General features: G+C 43.8%; 1 pseudogene; it reads right to left on the bottom strand.

The window, feature by feature from the left end:
• Positions 1-5,912: 5,912 nt before the first annotated feature.
• LOC130037153 (uncharacterized) lies at positions 5,913-6,009 on the bottom strand (annotated as a pseudogene).
• Positions 6,010-7,376: the final 1,367 nt, after the last annotated feature.

Genomic DNA, 7,376 nt, shown 5'->3' with positions numbered 1-7,376 from the left:
ATGAAGTTCCTGAGCTGTTGTTTGTCTGTGAAACTGTGTGTTGTTCCTTCTATTATGAATGAGAGTCTTGCTGGGAAAAGTATTTTTGGGGAGGCATTTATTTCATTGAGTTTTTTTACTATGTCCCACCACTGTTTTCGGGCCATGAGGGTTTCATCAGAAAAATCAGCTGTGAATTTTAAGGATGCTCCTTTGTAAGAGATTTCTTTCTTCGATCTTGCTGCTTTCAGAATTTTGTCTCTGTCTAAGGTTTTGGTCATTTTGATCAGAATGTGTCTTGGGGTATTTTTATTCGGATTTCTTCTAGCTGGTACCCTTCGGGCCTCCTGAATGTGGTCACAAGTTTTCTTCAGCTCTGGAAATGTTGTAGCAATGATTTCTTTGACAGTTTCTTCTTCATCGAGGTTTTCTTCCTTTCCCTCTGGGACTCCAATAATTCTTATGTTACCCCTCTTGGCTTCATCCCGATCTTCTCTTGCCATCTGTTCCCGAATTGTGAGTCTCTTTTCCATTTTCTGCTCTTTTCTGGAGAGTCTCTGAACTTCATCTTCGAGCTCACTGATTCTGTTCTCAGCCGCTCTTACTCTGCTGCTGAGGCCTTCTACTGAGCTTTTCAATTCGCCTACGAGATTTTTCAGGTCTGACATTTCTGATTGTATTTTCTTCATTTCTACCTTTAGATCCTCTTGTCTTCTATTGGTATTGTTTTCCATTGTTTCCTTTAATTCCCTAAGCATCCTAAGTAGCTCCCTTCTGAATTCCTTGTCAGAGAGGTTGTCTAAGACTACAGTACTGTTGGTGTCATCTGGGCTCGACTCTTCAATATGAAAGTTTGGTGGGCTTTTGCGTTGCTTTACCATTGTGAGAGGTGTGGTTTAGTCCTTCACGTTCACTGTTACTATTCTGCTTGATATGCAGTGTCAGTTAAGATAGACTTATGAGTTATTGGGTACTGTGTTTCTAGTGGCTGAGCTAAAATAGAGAAGTTTCCATCTAAGAAGTTAGCTTATGGTTCCTATGACATATGTAGTGGGAAAATATTTCACGGCCGCGTAAGCGGCCGCGACTCCGGAAAGAGTCCCTGGCACTGGGCGAGGAGTTGGGAAGGTCTCCTGTTTGGAATTGGAGCCTTTCAGCTTTGTTGCCCAGAGCTGGGCCTCTGTGCCCGTCCCACGCAGATCAGGGGTTGAAAACCGGCTGTCTAGGGGCTTTTTCTAGCTGCGCGTGCCCAGAAAGGGACCCAGGCCCTTGGGGGCGGGCTGTACCTGTTGGAATTGCAGCCTTTCAGCTTTGTTGCCCAGAGCTGGGCCTCTGTGCCCGTCCCACGCAGATCAGGGGTTGAAAACCAGCTGTCTGGGGGCTGTTTCCAGCTGCACGTGCCCCGAAAGGGACCCAGGCCCTTGGGGGCAGGCTGTACCTGTTGGAATTGCAGCCCTTCAGCTTTGTTGCCCAGAGCTGTGCCTCTGTGCCCGTCAGGTTTTTTTTTTTTTTTTTTGGTATAGTTCCTTAACCTTTTTAGTTGATTCTATTATACTCTATTTTCTGAGGTATTATTGTGAATGGGATTGTTTTTCTCTATCTCTTTTTTCTCTTTCATTATTAATATATGGGAAAGCCATGTAGTACCAGATATTGATTTTGTAATATGCTACTTTACTAAACAAATCTATTGTTCCCAGGAGCTTTTTTGGAGATTCTTTGGGATTTTCTAAGTATAATATCATGTTATCTCCAAATAGTAAAAGCTTGAGTTCTTCCTTTTTTATATGGATGCCCTTGATATCTTTTTTTTTTTTACCAAAATCATATGGCAAGTACTTCAAGTACTATGAAGAATAGGAGTGCTGAGAGTGGGTAACTTGTTTTGTGCCTGATTGTATTCTGGAATTCTATTTCATTGATTTCTGCTCCAAGCCTTTGGTTTTTCCCCGTTGAGAATAATACTTGCTGTGGGTTTGTGGTAATTTGCTTTGACTAGATTGAGGAAACTACTTTCAACTCCCATTTTGTTGAGAGTTTTTCATCATGAATGGGTGCTGGATCTAATCAAATGCTTTATCTACATCTATTGATATGATCATATGACTTTTATCTTTATTTTATTGAGATGGTGTATTCTGTTGATTGACTAGAGAATGTTAAGCCATCCTTGCATCCCCAAGCTAAACCTACTTGGTCATAGTGTGTGATCTTTTGTTGAGTTTCTAGATTCTCTTTGCTGGTATTTTCTTGAAAATTTTTGTATCTGTATTCACAAAGGAAAAAGGTCTGCAATTTTCTGTTTTTGTGGTGTCTCTGTCGATTTGAGTATTAGGGTGATCTTTGCCTCATAGAAACTATTTGGGAGTATTTTTGTTTCTTCAATTTCCTGGAAAATCTTAAAAATGTTGGAAGCAGTTCCTCTTTAAAGGTTTGAAATAGTTCACTATTGAATCCATCTGGGCCCTGGATTCTGTTTGGGGGTATAATTTTGACCATCATTTCAATTTCCTTGGTAGTGATAGGTTCAAGTATTCCAAATCTTCTTGGTTCAGCCTTGGGAGGTAATTGGAATCCAATAATTTATCAATTTATTCAAGATTCTCTCATTTCCTGCTGCAAAGATTCTCAAAATAATCTCTGATGATCCTATGGATTTCTGTACTTTCTATTAGGATACTCCCCTTTGCATTTCTGATTCGATTTATTAGAATTCTTTCTCTTTGTTTCTTTGAGAGGTTTCTCATGGTTTATTGATCTTATTTATTTTCTCAAAGAACCAGTTTTTGTTCTTATTGGTCTTCTGGATTGTATTTTGGGATTCTAGCTCATTGATGTTTGGTACAAGTTTTATTATTTCCTTCCTCCAGCCTAGTTTGGACTACTTTTGTTGGTTATTTTCCAAAATCTTTTTTTTTTATTTTTTTATTTATTTATTTTATTTATTTATTGAATCACTGTGGGAAAGGTTACAAAGCTTTCAGGTTTAGGTCTCAGTCATGCAAATATCAAACACATTTCCCTTTACCAATACTTATTTTTTACCATGAAGAACCCCAATAAAACCCCACCCCCCACCCCTCCCCGTCCCTGTGAGGCAGATGAATTCTAGTTAACACTCTATCTGCTTTGATTAGATTCATTGTTTCAATAAAAGTTTCACCACTATTATTTAGAGTTTACACCCCCCCCCAAATCAGACATGCTGAAAAAGCATTGTGAAGTGATTTGCTTTCTACAGCTGGGTTCAAGAATTAAATGTTGGTTTTGGATTTCTGCTATTTTACCTATTGACCCTGGAAGTATTTCTACTGAAAGTCAGATAGTTAAGAAATTGGTTTCTGTGTTCTGGAGTCGTGGCCGTGCTGGAGAGCCGTTCGCGGGGGGCAACCGGTGGCCTCGGTAGGGCGTGAAGGGCGGAGCGAAACGCCCCCCTTCCCATGAGGTTTCAGTCGCCCCCACACTCCCGGCTCATACCTGCTGTCCACAAGGCTCCCATGTGGCCGCCATCTTTTTTTCCAGAGAGGAGAGGGCGAATGGGGCAACACCCTTTCCCCTCCGGCAGACTTGATGGGCTGGATCAACGCATAGTCTGTTCACTTTTCTGCTCCAAGTTGCTGGGTTCTGCATTAAGTCCTTGTGCTTCTGGGGCCATGGCCGTGCTGGAGAGCCGCTCGCGGGGGGCGACTGGTGACCTCGGTAGGGCGTGAAGGACGGACCGGAACGCCCCCCGACCCATGAGGTTTTAGTCGCCCCCACTCCCCCGGCTCATACCTGCTGTCCACAAGGCTCCCATGTGGCCGCCATCTTTCTTTCCAGAAGGAGGAGGGCGGAAGGGAGCAACACCCTTTCCTCTCTGGGCAGAAATGATTGCCTGGATTAACGCATAGTCCTTTCACTATTCTGCTCCAAGCTGCTGGGTTCTGCATTAAGTCCTTGTGCTTCTGGGGCCATGGCTGTGCTGGAGGGCCGCTCGTGGGGGGCAACTGGTGACCTCGGTAGGGCGTGAAGGACGGACCGGAACGCCCCCCTTCCCATGAGGTTTTAGTCGCCCCCACACCCCCGGCTCATACCTGCTGTCCACAAGGCTCCCATGTGGCTGCCATCTTTCTTTCCAGAGGGAGGAGGGCGGAAGGAAGCAACACCCTTTCCCCTCTGGGCAGAAATGATTGCCTGGATTAACGCATAGTCCTTTCACTTTTCTGCTCCAAGCTGCTGGGTTCTGCATTAAGCCCTTGTGCTTCTGGGACTGTGGCCGTGCTGGGGAGCCGCTCGTGGGGGGCAACTGTTGACCTCGGTAGGGCGTGAAGGACGGACCGGAACGCCCCCCTTCTCGTGAGGTTTTAGTCGCCCCCCCACACCCCCGGCTCATACCTGCTGTCCACAAGGCTCCCATGCGGCCGCCATCCTTCTTTCCAGAGAAGAGAGGGCGAATGGGGCAACACTCTTTCCCCTCTGGGCAGAAATGATGGCCTGGGTTAACTCATCGTCCGTTCACTTTTCTGCTCTAAGCTGCTGGGTTCTGCTTTAAGTCCTTGTGTTTCTGGGGCTGTGGCCGTGCTCCAAACTTAACTCTGATTTTCAGGGAGAGAGATTGGGTGGTTTACTTCTCATTGATCACTTTGTATATAGAGAGATGTCCACGCGGCCGCGCGGTTTTGAGAAAAAGTCCTCGTTCCCGCATACTCGAGCTGTGTTTGTAGAGGCTTCTGGTCACCGGGGTTCCATCTGGGGGAGGCGGGATGCGGCACCTACTCCATCTGGAACTTGCCGGTGGTCTCGGCTCTTTTTGGAACCTGTTTTTTCTTTTTTTTTTTCCTCCGGGATCCCGCACCCTCCATGTGTTCCTTCTCTTATGCTGAACGCTTCAAAGATGGCGCTGGGGGGCGGGCTGTGGGCGTGACTTCCGGGATCAGAGGTTACCTGGGAGGTGTAGTCCGGCAGATTTGAGGAAAAGTCCTCGTTCCCGCATACTCGAACTGTGTTTGTAGAGGATTCTGGTCACCGGGTTCCATCTGGGGGGGGCGGGATGCGGCACCTACTCCATCTGGAACTTGCCGGTGATCTCGGCTCTTTTTGGAACCTGTTTTTTCTTTTTTTTTTTTTCCTCCGGGATCCCGCAACCTCCATGTGTTCCTTCTCTTATGCTGAACCTATTTTCCAAAACCTTGAGCTCTAATTTATTCAGGTAGGCCCTTTCTTTCTTCCTGATGAAATCTGGCAGAGCTATAATCTTTCCTCTTAACACTGCTTTTGCTGTGTCCCACAAGTTATGGTAGCTCGTGTCCTCATTCTCATTTGTTTATAGAAACTTTTTATTTCCTCTTTGATTTCTTCCCTAAGCCAACGGTTGTTCATTACTTCCCTTAAAGAAAATATTTCCTTGCTGAGCTTCAGTCTGTTTGATCTATCGAGAAGTGACAAAGAAGTGTTGAAATCTACTACTAGTATTGTGTTGCTATCAATGTTTTTCTATAAGTTTATTAGAAGTTGTTTTAACGTATTTTGCTGGTCTGTCATTAGTATCATATACATTGAGGAAGGTGAGTTCTTTCTGATGTACATATCCCATGATCATTAAGAAATGACCTTCACTGTCTCTGATAACCTTTAGCCTGAAGTCCATGTGGTCTGATACTAGTATGGCCACTCCAGCTTTGTGGAGGTGATATTTTCTTGAAAACTTGTTTCCCAGCCTTTGACCTTTAGCCCATGGGTGCTTTGATTGTTCAGACATGTTTCTTGCAGGAAGCAGAATGTTGGGTTCAGTTTTCTAATTCATCTTCCTATTCTGTGCCTCTGAATTGGCACATTTAGTCCATTGACATTGAGAGAGATTGTTGTTTTGGGGATTTGTGCTCTCTTTATGTAGAATTTTTGTACTTCTGGGGATTGTCTTACCTTAAAGTAGACCTATTCATACTTCTTGCAACAAAAATATGGAATACTTTACAAGTTTGCATGTTATCTCTGTGCAAGGACCATGCTCATCATTGTATCATTTAAATTTTAGTATATGTGTTATCAAACCTAGTAGGAGTTAATTTTTCCATATTTTTCGCCTCTTATTACTTTGAGTGTTGTCCTTCCTCACTCCTATGGCAGACAATGATTCCTAATCAAGGAATCTATTTCAAAGCAGCATGAATAAATAGATTTAGAACTTTAATGTCCCAGAAATAAAAATATGGTTTTTACTATATTATCGTTTACCATACCCTAGGCATCAGTTTTACAAAATAATTCTTTTGGAAGATGGTATATGAGTTTGTTTAATGTTGTTCCCTGAATCCTTCATTAAGAACATTCAAATAGAGCCTTTTGCTGTTCTCACCTCAGTCCTGTGTACATCTCCAGGAAAAGGTGGATGGTGTTGTCTGCACTTTGACCACCTTGAATGTATGTAGGATTTTTCTCCTGAAGGATGAGGTGAGGATCATATTGATGATTTCATTCCACCTTATTACAAGTTCAACTTGAACGGAAGGTGAGACTCATGAGGCTCCTATAAAGGACAGAACAAAGGGTCTCAGTGAAGTTTAATGGCCAACTCACATTAACAACATAGATGACTCAAATTAACCTGTGTGCATCTTTGTGTATAGTGAGTTTCATATCTACTGATAGTGATTCTCAGTCATGACACATGGGCAAAACAGACCTGTAATTAAAAATCTAGTTCTCTGAGCAGAGTGGGGTCTCTGAGGTGATTGATCAAGTGTGTAGTAATTTATTACTAAGCACATAAGTATTTTGAATGATGTGTACTTTTCGATCTAAAATTAATTCCAAATATGTCTAAAATGAGAGTGTCCTGACCTCGCACATGGCTTTCCTCACCGAGGCCCCTTGGAGGTGCCGGGGTGAATTTCCCTCACCGACCTGATTAAAGCCCCGGCAGCTGAAGACCTCTGCAACAAGCCATAGGTACGCTTAAGACCACCCTTCCCAAGCTTGAAGGAGCCTCATGCATGAAGGAACTGAAAGAGGAACCCAGATGTGCGGGACTGGGGGATGAGAACTCCATGGCTGCTCAGATCAAGACTGTGCCCCCTCCTTCCAGATCCCCCATCTTCTAATAATTAAGTGCTACAACCACGAACTGCCCCTGGATCCATGTAATGCCATTAATGGCCAACATCCTGAGACTGGATCTTATTTAGAAGACAGCAACTCTGATTGTCCAGTTCTCACTCTCAGAGGACCTGGTAGGCTTCTGTGAGTATTTTGCCCGCATGGCGGAGTCTTTGTTACTGGTCACTGTTTATTTTGAGGTACAGAAGCTGCTTAATTTAAGATAGTCCCCTTTGTTTTTCTCTGTTTCCAGTTGCTTGGCAAGTGGCGTGTTATATTTGAAGATACCTTTAGTTTCAATGTCGTGGAGGGATTTGCCGACC

This window comes from Sorex fumeus, unplaced genomic scaffold (assembly GCF_029834395.1).
Source record: "Sorex fumeus unplaced genomic scaffold, SorFum_2.1 ptg000070l, whole genome shotgun sequence".
Taxonomy (NCBI): domain Eukaryota; kingdom Metazoa; phylum Chordata; class Mammalia; order Eulipotyphla; family Soricidae; genus Sorex; species Sorex fumeus.
The sequence above is the reverse complement of the archived record's forward strand: the minus strand, read 5'-3'. Positions and strand labels throughout refer to the sequence as shown.